Source organism: Octodon degus, unplaced genomic scaffold, assembly GCF_000260255.1.
Source record: "Octodon degus isolate 3935 unplaced genomic scaffold, OctDeg1.0 scaffold00013, whole genome shotgun sequence".
NCBI lineage: Eukaryota > Metazoa > Chordata > Mammalia > Rodentia > Octodontidae > Octodon > Octodon degus.
The window spans coordinates 27,587,053-27,606,325 of record NW_004524589.1 but is presented as its reverse complement, the minus strand read 5'-3'; positions in this window follow the sequence as shown (position 1 = coordinate 27,606,325).

Here is a 19,273-nt window from a genome sequence, read left to right as displayed (position 1 = left end):
GGAAATGTGATTAGGTAATGTATTTTTGAAAGCTTTTTATTATTTTAAATCCTTAAATGATGATATACACACAAAAAGCTGAAAATAATTCAGATCTGATAACAATGAAAACCAAAACAAAACTAACTCATTTCACTTTTTCATTTCAATCAATTAACTTTAATGTCTTATTTATTTATTTTTTCATAACATTATACAGCAGTCATATAGATACATTTATTAACCGTAAGTCAAATTGGTGATGTGTAACAAAATTTACAGAATTAAGGGCTGGTGGTATAGCTCAGTGGACTAAGTGCTTGCTTAGGTAAGTACAGGGGCCAGGGTTCGATCCCTGGCTCTGCATGCCATGCCAGACATGCCTTTGGGTCCACTAAGCTGGAAATGGAGTCCGGGTGTGATGGCATGTACCTATAATTCCAGAGAGGCAGAAATCAGGAGGATCACAATAAGTCTGTGTAGTAGCTGTGAGACGGTGCACACCCCAAAAATAATTACACAGAGTTAAACATTACATGAACTAAATGTTTGTACCTGTTCAGTTTTCACTAACCTCCCACCAAGAAATTTTATGTTGATGCCCTAATTGCCAGTTTGATGATATTAAAGGTAGATATAATATACTATATATAGCTGGTTCAATAAAAGATATTAGAGCTTAACTTATAAATGTTTAATGGTTAGCTAGTCTTTTAAGGAAAGTTATTTCTACTTGAAAAGTTTGTTATGGCCCTCTGAGAGTTAGTTAGGTTTAGATGAAGTCACAAGGTGGCCTCTGCATAATGGAATTGGTGCTCTTATAAGGCAATGAGAACACTTTGCCATATGAGGAAGGATTTCACTCAGAACACTGCTATTCTGACATCCTAAAATCAAACTACTAGCTACTAGCATAGCCAGAAATAAAAATTTGTTGTTTAAGCTATCATGCATTGTAGGTTGTTGTAAGCAGCCTAAGGTAGGCAAATCACATAGAAATTACAACAAAAGACTTGTTTTGCTGGTGTGCCATGCTGTTCTCATGAGGAGCATGTCCTCTAATCTGCTGATGGTGCACTTTACTGAATATCAAAAGAAGAATGACTTTCAGTACAAGCAATACGGAGAATGATTCTCCAAAGGAAAATATATTAATAAGGAAGTTATTCCAGGTATTTATGTGCAGATGGTAAAAGATTCTTGCACTTCGCTCCTTCCATCTGTTATTGTTGGTGAAAAAATATTCTAAAGATTGGAGGTTTCACATGTTCATCAAAAGAGTGTAGAAAATTTGTATCTGCTCTCTGTCATTACCCAAATAGAGAATTCTCTCTGAGCCAGTAAAAGAGAGGATCTTTATATATGTAAGTGAATATATTTGAATCTATATGCACTTCAGAAAAGTTTTCTGGGGCCATGGGGATAACTCAGAAGAATAAGCTCCTGCCTGGCAAATGCAGGGCCCTGAGTTCAATTCCTGGTACCGTCAATAAATAAATAAATAGGTGTAGTTTGTCACATGTCAATTACACCTCAGTGACATAAAAAAAGAAAGAAAGAAAGAAAGAAAGAAAGAAAGAAAGAAAGAAAGAAAGAAAGAAAGAAAGAAAAGTTTTCCTGAAACTGAAGAATTTGGAGGTCTCTTAAAATTCATTAGAATTTCGGAGAAAATGTTGATCAGTGTTTAGAACTTGAAGGTTGTCCGCCTGAGGGAGATTCCTGGATAATTTTCTTAACAATATTACCTGGACAAGAAGAAGAAAAAAGAAATACCTAGTGAAAAAGTTTAAGCAAGAAGATCCCAAGTTTCTGTCAAGATTGCTTTAATTGTATCATTCATCTTTCTGCAAATTCTCAATTAAGATGAATATTTCATTTCTGGAGCTCTTATGCTGCGTCAGAGCAAGGACAAACGAGTGCAAGGATGCAGTGGCTTCCCTTCATTTGTCTGCCTTTTAGTGGAGGCAGCATATGGAGATTCTCACTCCTGTGTAGTAGTAGCATAGTTTGGTAAAAAGAGTGATTCACACCCAAAAGAAAAATAAGAGATGTCATCCCTGAATTTAGAATTAGGGGGCCGGAGAGATGGCTCAGTAGAATAAGCCCTTGCCTGCCAAGTGCAAGGGCCTGAGTCCAATCCCCACAAGTCTTGCTTTAAAAGAGGGACCCAGTCTGTCTCCCCAGACAAAGCAAAGACAATTAAGTAATTAGGTGTTGCATCAGAGGACACTAGACTTGTTCTAAGTCATGCTAAAATAATCTGAAAAAGCTGGAAGTGGTCTTGTCTCTGAAAGAATAAAAGCTGGAGACCTCACAGTGGCTTTCAAGGCCCTTCAGAATCTGGCTTCAGTTCCACTTTGACCTAAACTCCTTCCCACCTCATTGATTCTGAAACAGCCACAGAGATTTCTTGCCAGCAAGTAGCTCACACACAGTGCTAGGTTAAAGCCCTTTGCTGTCCAATCCCTCCTGGAAGATGTTTCGCTCACCTGCTTCCAAGCTTCGCCCACATGGCTCCTCAAGGAGCACTTCTCAGTTGCCTCCTTAAAGTACAGTCATTCCCTCTCGTCTTCTCCACCACCATGCTACTTCAGTTGCATTCTAACCTACGTCATCTTTAATCTCTTATATCATTTTTTACTTTGTGCTTGTTTTCCGTGTCTCCTTTGATTAAACTATAAGCTATATGGTGCTAAGTGACTTTGTTATGTTTATTTGCTGGGCAGTCCCATGTGCTTAGAGCAATGAGGAGCACACAAAAGGCCTCTGTGGATATGTTACATGAATGAATGCTGTAAAAACATATCTTCTGTATTCAGATATTGGTTGGTGAGAAACTCATTCTTCTGCCAGGCATGTGACCAAAGCTGCCATGTGTTGTTGATGTTATTTTAATCATGGTGCATTTAAAGTGTAAATCATGCAATACCCAGAGGTGAAGGACCAGTGCCAAAACCTTGTCATACTAGTATGGAAAATATGTAGTGGTAACTAATATCTACTTGTTTCAGCAGTCAGTACAGAAGTACATTTATCATATTTACTACAAGTATTTTCTCTCCCTGTATTAATTTATAACTTGTTACAAAGAAGAAAAGTCAGATGGGAACCACAGTATAATTCATATATTCAGCAGAGTTTTGAATTCCAAGTAGATGCCAAGCACTGTTTTTGCATGAGAAATGGAGTGGCAAGTAATACTTTTAAGGATCATGTTTCCATGGCATTTACATTCTAACAGGTTCCATGTTCTCTTTTACTCTTGATTTTGTGAGAGCGTGTTGTGCCAGCATTCAAGGACAGTCTGACATCATGCATTCAGACAATCCTATAAAAGACAATGAGCAGCAAAATCCTCAAGGGCATGTGAGTAATAAGCAATATGCTGTTTAGTAAAAATTAAACAATATTGTGAGCTCAGGGCTTCCTTCCATACCTGCTATTCACATCAATACTGATCTCAGAACAAGTTCTGAGTCTCAAAGACAAAGGAAAGTAGAGACACCTGCTGGAGTGACAGGGTGAGAAAACAGGAAGGAGACTGAGACAAAGACTGGCATTTCTTCTAAGGTCAGGGAGAGAAAGCCACTGGAAATGGGAATAGAAGGGAAGTTGCGGCTCTCACCGAGTGCTTTAATAATTGGATATTTGTAGTTCTTTTATTATAAAATATAAAAGGGTAATAAAGCACAATTTAATAATAGGATTATTTAATTCAAAATTATTAAGTGTTAATTGAAAATCCATTATTTTTAGCTAGCAATAATTAAAGGAATTATAGGGGAGTTCAGTCTCAATTACAACATATTTTTGAAATGAAATGTACAGACAAAAGAATTTTTTTTCTTTTGAAAAAAGCAAATCGCCTCTCTAAGTAAAATAAATAAATAAATATCTGGACTTCAAGCATCCCTATCATTTCAGATAGAAGGGATTTATTTATTTTCCAGGAGATGTAGCAATTAGATAAATCTATGAAGAATGGAGGATGAGGCCCTGTAGGTCATGGTGGACATGTTTTCTTAGTTTGCCCATGCTGTGCTAAAAAGCTGTTGTCTAAGGCAAAGGCAGAGAGGAAAATGCATTTTAGAAAGGGGAGGGGGCTCCCGTGAATTTATGAGTGGTGCATCACAAAGACAAATATTTCAGCCATGCAATTCCATTCGGCCTTTTCAGCTGTGTGTCCATAGCAAGTCAACGGCTAAATTGAAAAATCAATTCCAATTTAAATTATTGGAATAAAGAACACCAGGAGTCAGAGATAAAATGGCTTTGTTCTCTGAGATCCTTTTTAATTGGAAAGTTATTTCTTCAGGGTATTCTAATGGTTCTGAGGGAAGATTGCAAAATAAAGTTGATCGGCTGGGGGAAGGTTAATAGCTAATGTGCTTTCCTTGCTGCACAGCAGTCTCCTGTCTTTATGACATCTCCCATCATATCTGGAAGGACTGAAGACTCTAAATCATTTGATATATGCAAGGACTATATTTTTTCCTACTCAAAAATCATCCTCAGGCTGGAACCTTGGCAGAGCCTTGTATCTCTGGCAGCCTTTCCAATTGGACTCACCTTTGCTTACAAATATCACACGATTCTTCCCTTCTTTCTTTGTCTCCTTTAAAAAAAAAAAAAAAAAACAATTCTTTTGGGAATGTTTCCCTAAGAATAAAGTAGTAATTAAGGGCAACAAAAGACAACTAGTGAGGATGCTCTAAAAAGCTCTATTCTTTAATGATGGAAAAAGAAAGGGAAAAACTTTGCCGCCTTGTGTTAAACAGAGAAAAGAGAAAAATAGAACGAGTTATAGATTTAGTAGAAGGGAAACAAAGGTACAGTGTTAGCACTGAGGAAAATCATAGCATATAGAGAAAGTGTTAACAAATATTGCTATCAAAAGGTTAATACTGAATATGCTAAGAAAGCAGAAGTTATATTTAGAAAGCTTCCACCCAAAGTTTAAAAAATAAAGTTTAATTAAACATATAATAACCTTTGCTCTGCCTGCAGAAAATTGTTTGGAGCAGCTGTAGATTAGAAACCTTAAATGAGCATTTAATTTGAAATTAATAAAACAGTTATGGTATGTGTTAGGAAAAGTTACTGAGGTTTGCTTAGTATATTTAATTACAATAAAAGAGATAAATCTCATTGCCATGTAATGAACTCAGAAGTGCAGATACAGTAAATATGTACTTACATTCTTGTTATTAATGCATTAAATCTGTAAGAATATTTAGGAATTTAATTAGCATTTAATAAGATAGCTATAGCAAATTACAATAGTTAGACATTAAATGTAAATTAATATTTTTAGTATTTAATTGATATTAACTAATTAATTACTGTTTATTACTTGGCAGCTAGATTTATCTTTTATAGAGTTATTAAATCTCAATTAAAATGCTCTTTTAAGAGGGCACATTCAATTAAAAATAATATTCTAGAAGAATTCCATAACTTTCTTCTCCATGGGACCTGGGTTGCATGAGTATATATCAAATCAAATAACCAAGGTGGTTTGGAATGAGTAGGAAGCCAGTTGGGCTCTGCCAGAACTGCTCGTGCCATTCAAGAACGGCCCCCAGTAAGAAGAGCTTATTTATTCACAGTCACATATTATATTTTAATTAAAGTTATAAACTATGTAGTCCTTACAAAAACTCTTCACTCAAAGCATCTTTTCACAAGTAGTGCTACATGATGAGTGAATATTTCAATGAGAACAAATAATGATGAAGTATTTAAATAAAAATGCTATCTACTTTGAATTTTAATCCTTTCACATAGTAGTGACATGAAACTCTCTGGAAATGCTGGACGGCAGCAGTGACCCTCAGCCTCCAGTGGGCCACAGGTTTGCAAGGGGAAGCAGTCAGTGTTCTACAGTGTATCGTGTTGCCAAACTACGATGGTGTGTTAGACACATTAAATGACTTTTTTGAGATTTTCAACTGATGATGTGTTTACAGTGATGTAAATGTCATAATTCTAGGAATATCTATATTAAATCTTCCACATCTTATATAAAATAATTCCTGGAGATATTTTACAGCTACTGTGAAATCTAACTTGAAATAGTATACAGTACAAAGTAGTTATCTCTATTTATCTTTTAGGATTTTTCATTTTTTTAAGGAGTACAAAAAATAGTATTAAAACAGAAAAATTTCAACAGAATTTCACTAAACAAAATAAAATGAATTTCACAGTATTTTTTCAATGTCTAGTGTTGTCTTTCAACTAGTTGGTCATATTACCATGTACCTGCATGCAAAATTTGAATAAGGAGAAACAAAAAGAAAAAGAAATATGTAAGAAATTAAGCAGAGAAAAAGGACAGACAATTGAAAAAGGAGGTAAAACAAATTGAGCATTAACTGGTCCTTTTCATAGACCAGCAGAAATCCTACAGTTGTGCCTATTCTGAAGAAAGCTTGCCTGGGTTTAAATCCTAGCTGCACTTTATTTAAAGTGTGAGACATCTCTGAAAAGTATAACACTACTGTTATCATTCTGTGTCTTTGTTTGTGAAGACAGATGTTTGTGCCCAATTCAGCCCAGCCAGGACTGACCTGAAGACTAAATGAACTAATATAAGGAAAACACATTAGAACAACACTTAGCACAAATTAAAAGCTCAATAGATGCACACTAAAAACAATTGGAAAACAAATTATCTTCCTTGTATCTAGTTTTACCTTCTAAAACAATTAGTCTTAGTCATAGTAAATATTTATCACTGGCCATAAGTCATTTTTGACAAAGCTATAAATACTGTGTGATTTTAATCTTTATCTCATGAATCAATTCTTGAAATTTCTTTGTCATTTTTGTTACCACAATTTTCAAGTATAATGAAGATATTAAATAAAACCTATCTTGCATTGATTCTTGCTTCACACTACTAGATATCTAGCACCTCAGCTGAATAAATAGCTATTCATCATTACTTTTTAGTCTCTTCTGGTTCTTATGACAATATTCTTATTTAGGCTAACTGAAATTAATTTTAGTTAACATTGCTTGAAATCATTTTTGAAACTCAAGCATTAATCTATTTATACTAGCTCTTTATTTACCTCTTACTTGTGAAATTTGTAAATGTAATTTATTTAAAATTAATGTTTGTATGATAATAATACATGATACATATTTATTTCTGTTAATTTTCAGACATAAAGAACATCAAATCTATAGAAACAGATTCTCTTAACAGCCACTTGAGATGCATCATTTATTTATATAACCTTTGTTTATTATTCTGTGAAATATTTCAATACAGTAATCTTTTATTATTTATTTATTTATTTATTTATTTATTTATTGCAGTACTGGAGATTGAACTCAGGACCTTGTGCTTGCCAGGCAAACACTTATTCTACTGAGCTACCTCTCCGGCCCAGTACAGTCATCTTTCCAAAAGTTCCACTAAATCTGGCATGGCATTAAATTGTACTCAACAAAACAATAAAAGTCTCCTTTTTTGTGTGTTTGATTTAGCATTTTTACCTTGCTATGTAGTTTGTAGATATGTCTTCTTAAATGAACGTGTAAAAGAAATAAAATTCTCATATAAACTATTGACACAAATAATTAAGAGGATAGTGCTATCTTCCACTCCACGAGCAATAGCTAAGGGGCTTTTAATAGACTTACAACTAAGAGTATAAAATACAATAGAGAAAGTGGATAGAAAAGAAGTCCATGGGAGTGTGGTGTCTTTGTTTCTCATAAGGTGCTGTTGATTCAATGTTGGGCTTTAGATGTGTAACACTATGCTCTGGGGCAGGAAAGAACTAAAACAAAAATGAAAGAGCACTTCACAAATGTGCAGAAAGAGATTATTTATTCAGGAGGTAAAAGGAAAGATTTAAAAAGTGAACCTCTGGTAACAGAACTTACTAGGAAAAAAAGAGAGAACATAGATACAAGACACAAAAGTACTTTGGACATCGGGATATAGGTTTGAAATTGAATGAAAGGCACAAGGGGAAAAATTGATTTTCATCATTAATATTGTGAGTGAATCCTTTCAGAGTCCAACAAAAAGAAAGAATAGAACAGAAAATAGTGAGCTAAACACTCTGAGAATTCCTTGTAATATCTGCAAAGAGACAGTTTAGTAGATAACAGGAAAATAAAATTACCAGTAACATAAAAAAAAAAAGTATATCTGTGAGGGACAAAATTCAGTGCTTAATTTAACCTGGTCTCTGACAAAGTCCTTCTTTGGCTTAGAGGTAAACAAGTGCTTCAGCATCCACTTTGGCTAACAGAACATATCCTCAATCGGGCTTTAGAGTATAGCCTCAACTCTGTTCTTATTTCATTCCTGTCTCTTGTATTTACCTAGGTTCAAAGTATGACACTTCAGACTTAAATTCTACTCAGGAAGAACTGCACTAAGGACTTTTTCAAAAGGCCATTATAAAACCTACTCTGCATGGCTCTGCAAGTGTTTCTTGCTCATCATGAGCTAAAGCCTCTTAGCAGTTCTATAGGACTCACATGTAATATTCATTATGGATCCTGTATCACATAGTGGTAGTCCTTCTTAAAACACCATTCTCAGAACACTGACACAATTCTGAAAGATAAATAAGTCATTTAGGTCATCAGAGATCATTGTCTTCTTATATAACTTTCTCTCTCTCTCTCTCTCTCTCTCTCTCTCTCTCTATATATATATATATATATATATATATATATATGTGTGTGTGTGTGTGTGTGTGTAATATACATATATATATATATATATATATATATATATATATATGTGTGTGTGTGTAATATACATATATATATACATATGTGTGTATAATAGTCATAAGAACTATACTTTTTATTTTCAATTAATATTTGAACCTGATTCCAGTTAACAACTTTTTTTTTGAAATTGTACAATAGGCCAAGGAACTCAAGGGGACATTATTAATAATTGTAAAGTATAGTTGAAAAATAAATTCATTTCATCAGTGATTAAGCACATCACAAAACTATGGAGAAAAAACATGCCCATGACACTTGGATCAAGAATCAAAGCTGTGCCTGGCAAGTGCAAGGCCCTGACTTCAATTCCCAGTACCCACCTAAAAAAATAAATAAAATAAAAAACATTGATAAGAATCAGAGATGTGTCTCAGAGCTTGATTTTAATACCAGTTTTGAGAATAGGCATATGGTATAAGATTTCTGGAATGGATCTATATATCTGAGAAGAGCACAATTAGGAACACCAGGACCACAGAGAAAAAAATTTACCATCATGCAAACTCTGTGCTAACGATTTTGAGACGGTATGAAAGAATTTTACCCCGCTTAAACCTTAATATCCAAAACAGACTCAACAAATAACTCTCAGAAGAAAGACAATGTAGAAAATTGCCTTCTTCTGTGGTAAGATATTAGCAGGAAATTTAAAAGGGTAAACCAGAGAAAAGAACACTAATTTACAATTTTAATTAAGAATTAAATATCTATATAATCTAAGTAGAGACTCCATTTTTAACAAGTTCATTCAGTAACAGGGAAAGACCTCCACATTGCTCTCCTCCAGTCCCAACTATGAGTGTGGCCCAGGCTGTGTGACATCTTCGTGAATGCCATTGGGTAGCACATTGGGCTAGCACTGCTCTTCACCAATGGCCACAGCTGAGCCCAGAGAAATGGGCCGTAGACCGTGAGGCTTAGCTATGAGAAAAAGTCTGCACTGAGGTCTGTGTAACTCCAGAGAAAATCCTTCCCAGCTTATATATTAGCCACTATTTGAATCTTGCTGCTCTGTTCCTTTTGCAAGAATGCTTTGTTCCCTCTTTTCCAAGCCTTATCTGTTGAACCACTTATCCAGCACAGTCAGCAATAATCTACTCCTCATTTTCTTCAATGTAAATGTGATCAATAAACACTGATGCTTTGACTGGCTATGGCTTTTTGTTCCCCATGAATGCTGGTCACCCCAGAACCCTGTTGCACTGTTATTTGTTTCTTGCTCTTTCTTTTCATCATGTACCTTAATATCTTGCAGGAAACTGGGGATTTACTTCAGGGGTTGGTGTGCAGTGTTTTACTGTAGGAAAACATGAGCACAAGAAAGTGAGGGTATGGGTTTCTCACACCATAGTGTCTCCTTTGTCAAGATTTAAATTCTAGCTCCAAAAGATGCTATAGTTTGGATCAGAAATGTCATTCAAAGACCCATAATAGATGCTTAGTTTCCAGCTTGGCCCTATTAAGAAGTTGTGGTAGCTTTTAAAAGTGGAAAGTCATGAGGTTTTCCAAATGTAGCCTCTGTCAGATGATAATGGGTCTTGGGCCCTTTCCTCTCTTACACTTCCCAACAATGAGGTAAGCTGTTTTGTTCTTCCATATATACTCACTGGAATATGCCCCCTCGAACCCAAAACACTGGGGCCAGCCCAGTCAGAGTGGTATTCCTGCAACTGTGAGCCAAAAGAAATGTTTTCTCTTATAAACTAGTCATCTGAAGCATTTTGTTAAAATAACAAGAAAACTTATAAAATATAACAGTGGTGTTTTTCGCCCATACTCTGAGTTCTGATGTACCACTGATAGAATTCATACTTGGTTTGAAAACAATTGAGATAAAAGAACACAGCTATTATTGCAACATTAGATATGTGATTTAAATTGTGAAAAATGTATTATTTGTTATTCAAGAAATGGAGGAACACTGACGTTATCAGACCCAAAAGCTACAACTCCTGTTGCATAGGTCCTGCTTTACCTTGGTCTTAACCATCCAGCAGAAAAGTATAGAAATGACGTATAAGAAGTAAAGCCATGGTGTTATGTTAAGCTGTAGGGACTCAGGTCAACAATTTCTGACATTGCCAGTGAAGCAGAAGACCCAATGCTATTATGGACTATTGAACTCTTTTAGAATATTTTCCTGAGTTTACACACCTATAATATTTAAATGATGGAAAGTAACAAAAAATGGGAAACAGATGAATGTCCATTTTGTATCTGTGTATTCAAAGTGGTTAGGATAGATATATAGTTACATTCTCTTAATGAATAGAGGGATTTGTTCTAATGGTGTTTGAAAATAGGATATCAAGTCTGCATTTTGTACAGCAATTAACCACTAGGAAGAATGTATGCAATGTGTTAATTATCGAAACTGTCCTACCAATTTGGTTTGAAGCTGTCTCATTCCTATTTGTTTCTCAATAAAATTATGGAAAAAAAAGAAATAGAGAAGTTATATAATATGGATTTTCATTATAACAATTATTCTTAGCACTCTTTGTGATGTGTAAAACATATACCAGTGGAATGGGAGAGATTGTTTTCTCTCTACCTTTTCAAAAACTTCCACAGAACATTCCTGTATATGTTGGACATCACAAAGCATTGTATTAGAGAAGAAATACTTCTCAAATAGCTGAATAAACACAAATACATCACATTTTATTCTGTGTAAGGTATACATCTACGCCTACATTTATATGACCACCATTCATATAGATGTCTTGTCAAAGTCTATTTTGTTCAGAACCCAAGCATTTAGTCTCTAAAATTTAACATACAGTGTTTTGCTTCATTCTGAGATACTGAATACCACCAAGTATCATGCTGACTAGTTGAAATAGTTACAAAATTAAAAATGTCTTCTCCTAATTATTAGCTATGATTTTTAATCATGTATGTATTAAAGGTCTACTGAGACATTTCCCTGTTTAACTCCGTATGAGTTTTTTTTAAAGATAAGTCTCTTTAATATTTTTTGTTTAGATTTTTTTGTGCTTGACAGCTCTGTAAGTTTCCCATTAATATTTGTGGAAATGAAATTAATGTTCAGTCACTGATAGGAGAATAAAACATATTAAGTTTTCAAATATAGGCTTATACTTTTGAGGAAGTATTTGTTCAGAGCAGAAAAGTAGACTGATGAGTAACATTTTGATTGATAAGACATTGTGATCCATAATTGATATAATCTTAGATCTGCCAGTGCAACAAAAGGTCACTTTGAAATTTGATGGCAGCAAAAGCCTGGAATAAGTTGGAAATGATATTGTATCCTGTAAAGAAAGAAGAATCTGACACAAATCTACTAATTTATATTAAATTAAAAATATCTTAGGAAGCATAGTAATTAATAGCTAGTTCTCAGAACTTGACATTCCACGCAAATGTCACTCTCCAGGGTATTACACGGGAATTAAGAGTGTCCTTTCCCTGTCAGACTGATATACATTACTGAAGAAGTGCAGAAGAAAAAAAAATCTGATTTTGTAGATATTTAAATTTTAAATAGCCATTTATCTCATTTATTTCTAATAAAAATATTGCATCTTACTCTCCTTTATATCTTTAAGACTCTCCTTTATATGCTTAAATATAATGTGCCTTTTAAGAAAATAAAAAATTAAGGGACAGTTATTTTTTTTCAGGATTCTGTGGGTGATATCAATGTTGAGTTGCCTACATTGAAAATTTTTATTCAGTTTGGTCACAGAATTCACCCAGAGAAGAGAACTTCTCTCCCCACTGTCCCAGGAATTAGCATCACCATTGTCCTAATTAGATTCCTATTTTTTTCCAATCTAAAATTTCATCCATTTTTCTGAGAGAGATAGAGCATCAATCAGCAGCCAAACGCAAGCATGATGCCAAATCTATCTATAGGATGAAGGCCATGTGTATTACATTAGTGGCTAATGCATTGTTTTTCATCATTCTTGATCATCCTTTTCTCTTTCTCACATATGCACACATACTATCAAAACTTTGTCACACAAAAGCAGAACACCAACCTCCCATTTCCGAAATAAACATGCCGATACAATGGCAATTGTTTTGAAACATCGCCACAGAATTTACCAGGCAACCTACACATATTTACCCTTGTGACTCCTAAACAGAGAACTCCCTGTCATAACAAACTTATAGTGGTTCATCTCATACTATTTTTTAAATATGTTCCCTTGATTAAACTTCTCCAAATTTAACTCTTCTACCAACTTCATGCAGCTCTGTATTTGTATCCTTTATTGTTCTCCATATTTTAAAATCTGCTCTGAACACTACAAGTCCTCATTAGAGAAGTAAAACTGGGAAATGTGTTTGGTGCAGATCTTTAAATCCACTATATTTCAATGGAAAACTGAGTTTCAATCTACAAGCATTATGGCCTGTCAACTCTCCGCTTCTCATTGCTTTTATCAATGGACCACGTAACCTATACCTTATTCATTAAAAATAATTGTCTTGGGCTGGCCAAGTAGCTCAGCGGATTAAATCACCTGCAAGCAGGTGCAGGGGCCAGGGGTGGGATCCCTGGGCCTGCCATACAGGTCCCACCCCCAGGAGTGGGGGAAACTGGGCTTGGTGGTGCTTGCCTGTAATCCCAGCACTTGGGAGGCTGTAAACAGGCAAATTATTACGAGTCCGATCTAGGTAGTGAGACTCTGTAGACCCTTCCCTAAAATACAGAAAAAACTAATAAAATTAATTGTCTTTACTCTATCCACTGCCACTGTTGGTGTCATTTGAAGGACTTCGGAGGCTTTTATCAATATACATCTGTGGGTATTCTCTCTCAATTCCTTATATTTACCTGTGTTAGGGAAGCTTGCTTGCATTGTACCTGTTTTCTCCTAAGGTCAATACCATGATTCTCACACAACTATGACTTTCAACCCAGACTGTTTTCAGAAGCCTGTTTCTATCCCCTGCACCTATCCAATCTCTTCAGAAGTCATCAGACAGGTTTCTTCAGACAAACGCCACACCCAATTGAAGTTTTACTTATTTTCTTTATCTTTTTAACTTGTTTTCATTTTTTGAAGAGAGTACAAACTAGTATGAAAACAGAAAATAATATAAACAATAAAGAATTTAAGAAAACAAAATTATAATGAATTTGACAGAATTTGCTGTATTTTGTGGTGTGTCTTCAAATTAGTTGTTCATAGTACCAGATATATGCAAGCAAAATGAAAGAAAGAAAAAAATATAAGAAATTTAAAAAAGAGAAAAAGGGAAAAAATGAAAAAAGACAAAATCGAATAGTAACATGAATGGCTTCTTTCCATAGATGAGCAAAAATCCACAGTACAGTGATCCAGATGATCCTGCTTACATATATAGATATATCTCTTTTCCCCACTCTCTTGTCCTCCTCATCTTGGTAATTCCTTCCTTTTGAACAGGTTGATTCTCTTTTCCCAGGAAGGGATTTTACTTTCTCTTGTAGGTTCTTATACTAAGAAGACAATATGATGTTTGCATATGCAGGTCTGATTTATTTCACTTAAGTGTATGGTCTCCAGTTGTATCCATTTACCTACAAAAGCCTCAAGTTTATCCTTTCTCTAACTGGATGATACCCCATTGTGTAAAAATACCACATCTAGTTTTGCTCATTTTCTAAGCCTTTCCTCTTATTCTATGCCTCTCCTCTCCCAGTTCCTACCTGTTAGAAATAGTTTTCTTTCTAACAAAGGTAAGTGACACTTAAGACTTATTTCAGACTGTAGTTATTTCCACCTCTTCAGGGTATGGTGTTTATTTTACCCTTTACTCTTTTGTATTTTCAACTTCTAGTGCTTTTCATAGATCATTTCCAACAGTGTTAGTACATAATTTCACATATCTCATAGATTTTGGTGTACTTATTGGACAATATCACTTATATCTCACTTAAGCTGATCATTCAACAATATTCTATAGAATTAACTTTCTATTTTCCTTAAAATTGCTCTTATATTGACTACTTTTGCTTGTTTCTGTCAATACATTTCCTACTTTACATATACATGTAGAAAAGTGAAAATATAATTGTACAAGCAATATGTGGAATTCCACAAACTAAATATACTCATGTAGTGAGCGGCTATATAAAAAATCAGTAATTTTTCCATATTTGGGAAGCATCCTTTAGTTAGCTATTAGTAACTAACTTGTTTGCTGGCTTTTATCAACACAAAGTAGTTTTGTCTACTTTATATCTCATTTACAGGTAAACATTCGTTGCTCTACTTGAGCATGTTTTCCTAAATGTGCATTTATAAAATGTAAAGGTTTGTGATTCTTAAAATCAAAAATAGGACATAACTTCTAGATTTTTCTTTGCAATAATATATAACTACATTACGACTTATAAATGAACAAATAAAGCAGAAAAATCTGAAACAACAAACAATAAAATCTCTAAAATAAAAATAATTAAATCATGGGCTTAGCATTATTTAAAAAACTGAAATACTAAACCAAGTTACATACTAAAGTTTGTCTTAATCTGCATGCATTAATGAAGCATCTTAGAGTAGGTAGCTTAAAGAACAAAACTTTATTTATCAAATTTTTAGAGTCTTGAATTTCAAGAACAGGACATCACCATGCTCATGTTCTGGTGAAAAGCTCCTTCCCAAATCAGAGAAGCTCTTCCTTGGGTCTTCTCATGAGAGAAAGGCCTAATGAGTTCTCCAGGGCTGAATACATTAGGGCCCTAATTCCATACTCGAGGGCTCAATCTTCCTTGCCAAATGATATCTCAAAGGTCTTACTTACCTATTACAGAGAGAATGAGAATCTCAACCAGTGACATACACATTCAACCAATAGTAGTACTTCAAAGAAAATTATAAATTGTGGAGAACGAAGACTGAAAATTTTGAAATAAATGAGCAAGGCCTCATGAAGGAATTAGCAAGCAACTGATGGCAACTACAGATTTGAAATCCAAGAATGAAAGGACAGAGAAGTGGAAACAATTTTTTAAAGTAGTCTTTCTAAGATTCATGAAATTATAAATTGAATCAAGAAACCCAGAGAATCTCAAGCAATATAATGATCAAAAGTGCTACACCTGGAACAGCTATTAAGAATCCAAAAGTAAAAAGAAAATAACTTGTTTCTGATACTAAGGGTTGAACATATGATCTTCACACCAACTTACATCCCAGCTCATTTTTCAGAAAAAATAACTGACAGTTGCACTAAGTGCCTAAATGGCCCAGGCTAGGATCAAACTTTCGATTCTCCTTCCTCAGCCGTCTAGAGTTCTAGGTATATAGGCTTGTGCCACTACTTCTGGCTGGTAACCAGAAAGTCCTATCAATTGAAAAAATAAAGTTACATATGGAAAAATTTAACAATGCTGAGATTTAAGTAAATCTAGCTGCTTATGAAATAGTTTAAAAATAATAAACGTATATAGTAAGTGATTATATTTGTGAATTGTATCAAATTATATTTGAGTAAGAAAACATCAACATATAGAACATACATATTTTAATTTTTTTCTTTTTTGTTTCAGAAAAAAGAGAATGCTCCTGGCATATTTAACGTCTCTCTAGCGTCAAGGATAAAAAAAAATGTGACCCTCATGAACACAGAAGCAAAATCTTAACAAAAAATATTTTTATTTTTATTTTTATGTATCGATTTTTTTTTCAGAACCGGGGATTGAACTCAGACCCTTGCACTTGCCAAGGAAGTGCTTATTCCACTGAGCCATTTCTCAGGCCCCTACAAAATATTAACAAATTGAATTCATCATATTACATAAAAATTGTACTTGATGGCCATAGGGCATTTACTCTAATAGTGAAAGGTTGCACTAGCTTTGAAATAAAATTAATGTAAACAATTATATTAATAAATGTGAGAACTCACAATATCACTTTAAGAGATGCAGAAAAATTTTTTATTAAAATATGTTTCTGAGGGGCCGGGGAGATGGCTCACTAGAATAAGTGCTTCCCTGGCAAGCACAAAAGCCTGAGTTCAGTGTCAGCCATGTGGATGAGTCACGGCCATTGCTTGGCCAATGTGCTCTCTGTGAAAGCCTGAGAGAGTGTTTTCTCTCCATGTGACTCTCCTTAGGCACACTCTACGTCATCGATCACTTTCCTCTTTGGCCCCATAATCTCCTTGATCAGAAAATTTGGGACACTACCAAAGTACATGACGTTACAGTACAAATTCTCATATGTCCTGAGTCTTAATTGACCTTAGAAGGTTAGGGCCAAAATGTTGACTTTCCTTGTAGCCCTCCTTTTTCTCTAATTTTGGTCTGCAAACTTAGGTTGTTAACCATCCAGAAGACAAGCTTATTGTTATTATCAAACGATTTAGGCTATTAAGCTTAACCAATCTGAGGTACAGGATCTCAGGATAAACCCTGAGGGGATTTCACTGACCTTCTCAGACCCAAAAGCTACAACTCTTGTTGCACAGGTCCTGCTTTACCTTGCTCTTAACCATCCAGTAGAAAAGTATGAAGACGAAATATAGGAAGTAAAGCCATGCTGTTATGTTGAGCTTTGAGGGACTCAGGTCAATAATTTCTGACATTGCCAGTTAAACAGAAGACCCAATGATATTATGGGCTACTGGACACTTTTAGAATATTTTGCTGAGTTTACACAACTATAATATTCAAATAATGGAACTTAGAAAAAAAGGGGTATACAGATGAATGTCCATTTTTTATCTGTGTATTCAAAGTGGTTAGGATAGATATATAGTTACATTCTCTTAATGAATAGAATGATTTGTTCTAATGGTGTTTGTAAGTAGGATCTCAAGTCCGCATCTTGTACAGCAATTAACCACTAAGAAGAATATATGCAGTGTGTTATTTGTTGAAACTGTACTACCTATTTGACTTGAAACTGTCTCATTGCTATCTGTTTATCAATAAAATTTTGAAAAACAAAAAACAAAAAAAAAAAAAAAAAAACAAAAGCCTGAGTTCAATCCCCGGTTCCGCAAAAAAAGAAAAAAGAAAGAAAAAACACATTTCTGACATCAGTTCTCAATATTCTAAAACTGTAAGGCATCTTTAATCTCATACAGTGTATCTACAAAAATAAATATCACAATTAACTATGACGTATTAAATGCTTTTCCACTCAAAACACTATAATGATGTTCAATTCTTTTGCTCAATACTCTAATGTAAAATCCAGTTTTATTTTTTTTAATGTGTTTGGTACAGTGTCTCACTAGGCAGCACAAACTCATAGTGATCCTCCTGTTTTCAGCCTCCCCAGCGCTGGGATTACAGGCATGCGCCACCACACCTGGACTTGGCCAGGCGCTCAGTGTGCCTGGGAGGCAGGCGAGTGGGGCATGTTCGACCAGGAATGGAAAAATCTAGCTATTATGATAAGGGAAGTAAAGGCCAGTGAGCTAGCTCAGCGGCCCCAGAGCCTTCTTAGGCAAGCACAAGGCCGAGAGTTCTATCCTTCCTTAGCGGGCCCTGCCACAAGGCACACTGGGCTCGCAACCAAGTCCAGGCATGGTGGCACACGACTGTAATCCCAGCACTGGGGAGACTGAAATAGGATGATCACTATGAGTCCAAGCTGTGTAGTGGGACCCTGTACCAAAAAAAAAAGAAAAAAAAGAAAAGACATGTAAAGAGGAGAAGGCACACGTATCAGGGAAAAAAAGTCAAAGTTTCTCCAATGGGGTAATATGAGATCTGATATGGGAAATCCATGAAAGAATTATTAGGGCAGCAAGTAAATTTAGTAAGGTTATAATACTCAAGATAATAAAATCTGTTGTTCTATTTTTGTATGTCATAAAAATGCAATAAATTTGTAAAATTATGCATCTCTAATTATTAGTAATGAATTTAACAGAGACATAAGAATTCTAAATTAAAATTTACAATGTTAAAAAACCACTGGTAAGGTAGCTCAATGTGTAGACCCTGGACTTGGGTTCAGTCTTCAGTACCATTAAACAAATTCCTGGGGATAAAATAAGACTAAGTACGTGTAGATGAATACAATTGTTAGGACATCAATTCTCTGAAAATTCATACATTCAGTTTCATCTGTGTTATAATTTGTATAAAATATTTTGGAGAAATCGGCCACTAATTTATATAATTAAATAGAATTTTAAGAAACAGAATAGACTAAACAATAAAAGACAAGGTTGGAATAATACCATGATGCTTCCATTACTGTGACATTACTGTAATGAGGACAGCAACACGCTGCCGTGTCCTGTTAGGTAGAACACTGCAATGAAATGGACAGCCCAGAAACAAGCCCATATTCTATTTTAGTCCCTCCCACCAAGGAAACAAGGATATATGAAAAGATTTTACCACATTTTTCCCACTTCAGCAAGACTTATGCTTTGGGAGGCTGAGCTGAACAGATCACAAGTTTATGCCCAATGGGGGCAACACAGCAACTTAGACATATTATCTGAAAACAAAAATAAAAATAAAAAAATCAGGGTGTATTTGTAGCGCAGTGCAAAGAGGAGGTTCAATCCCCAATACCAAAAAATAAAA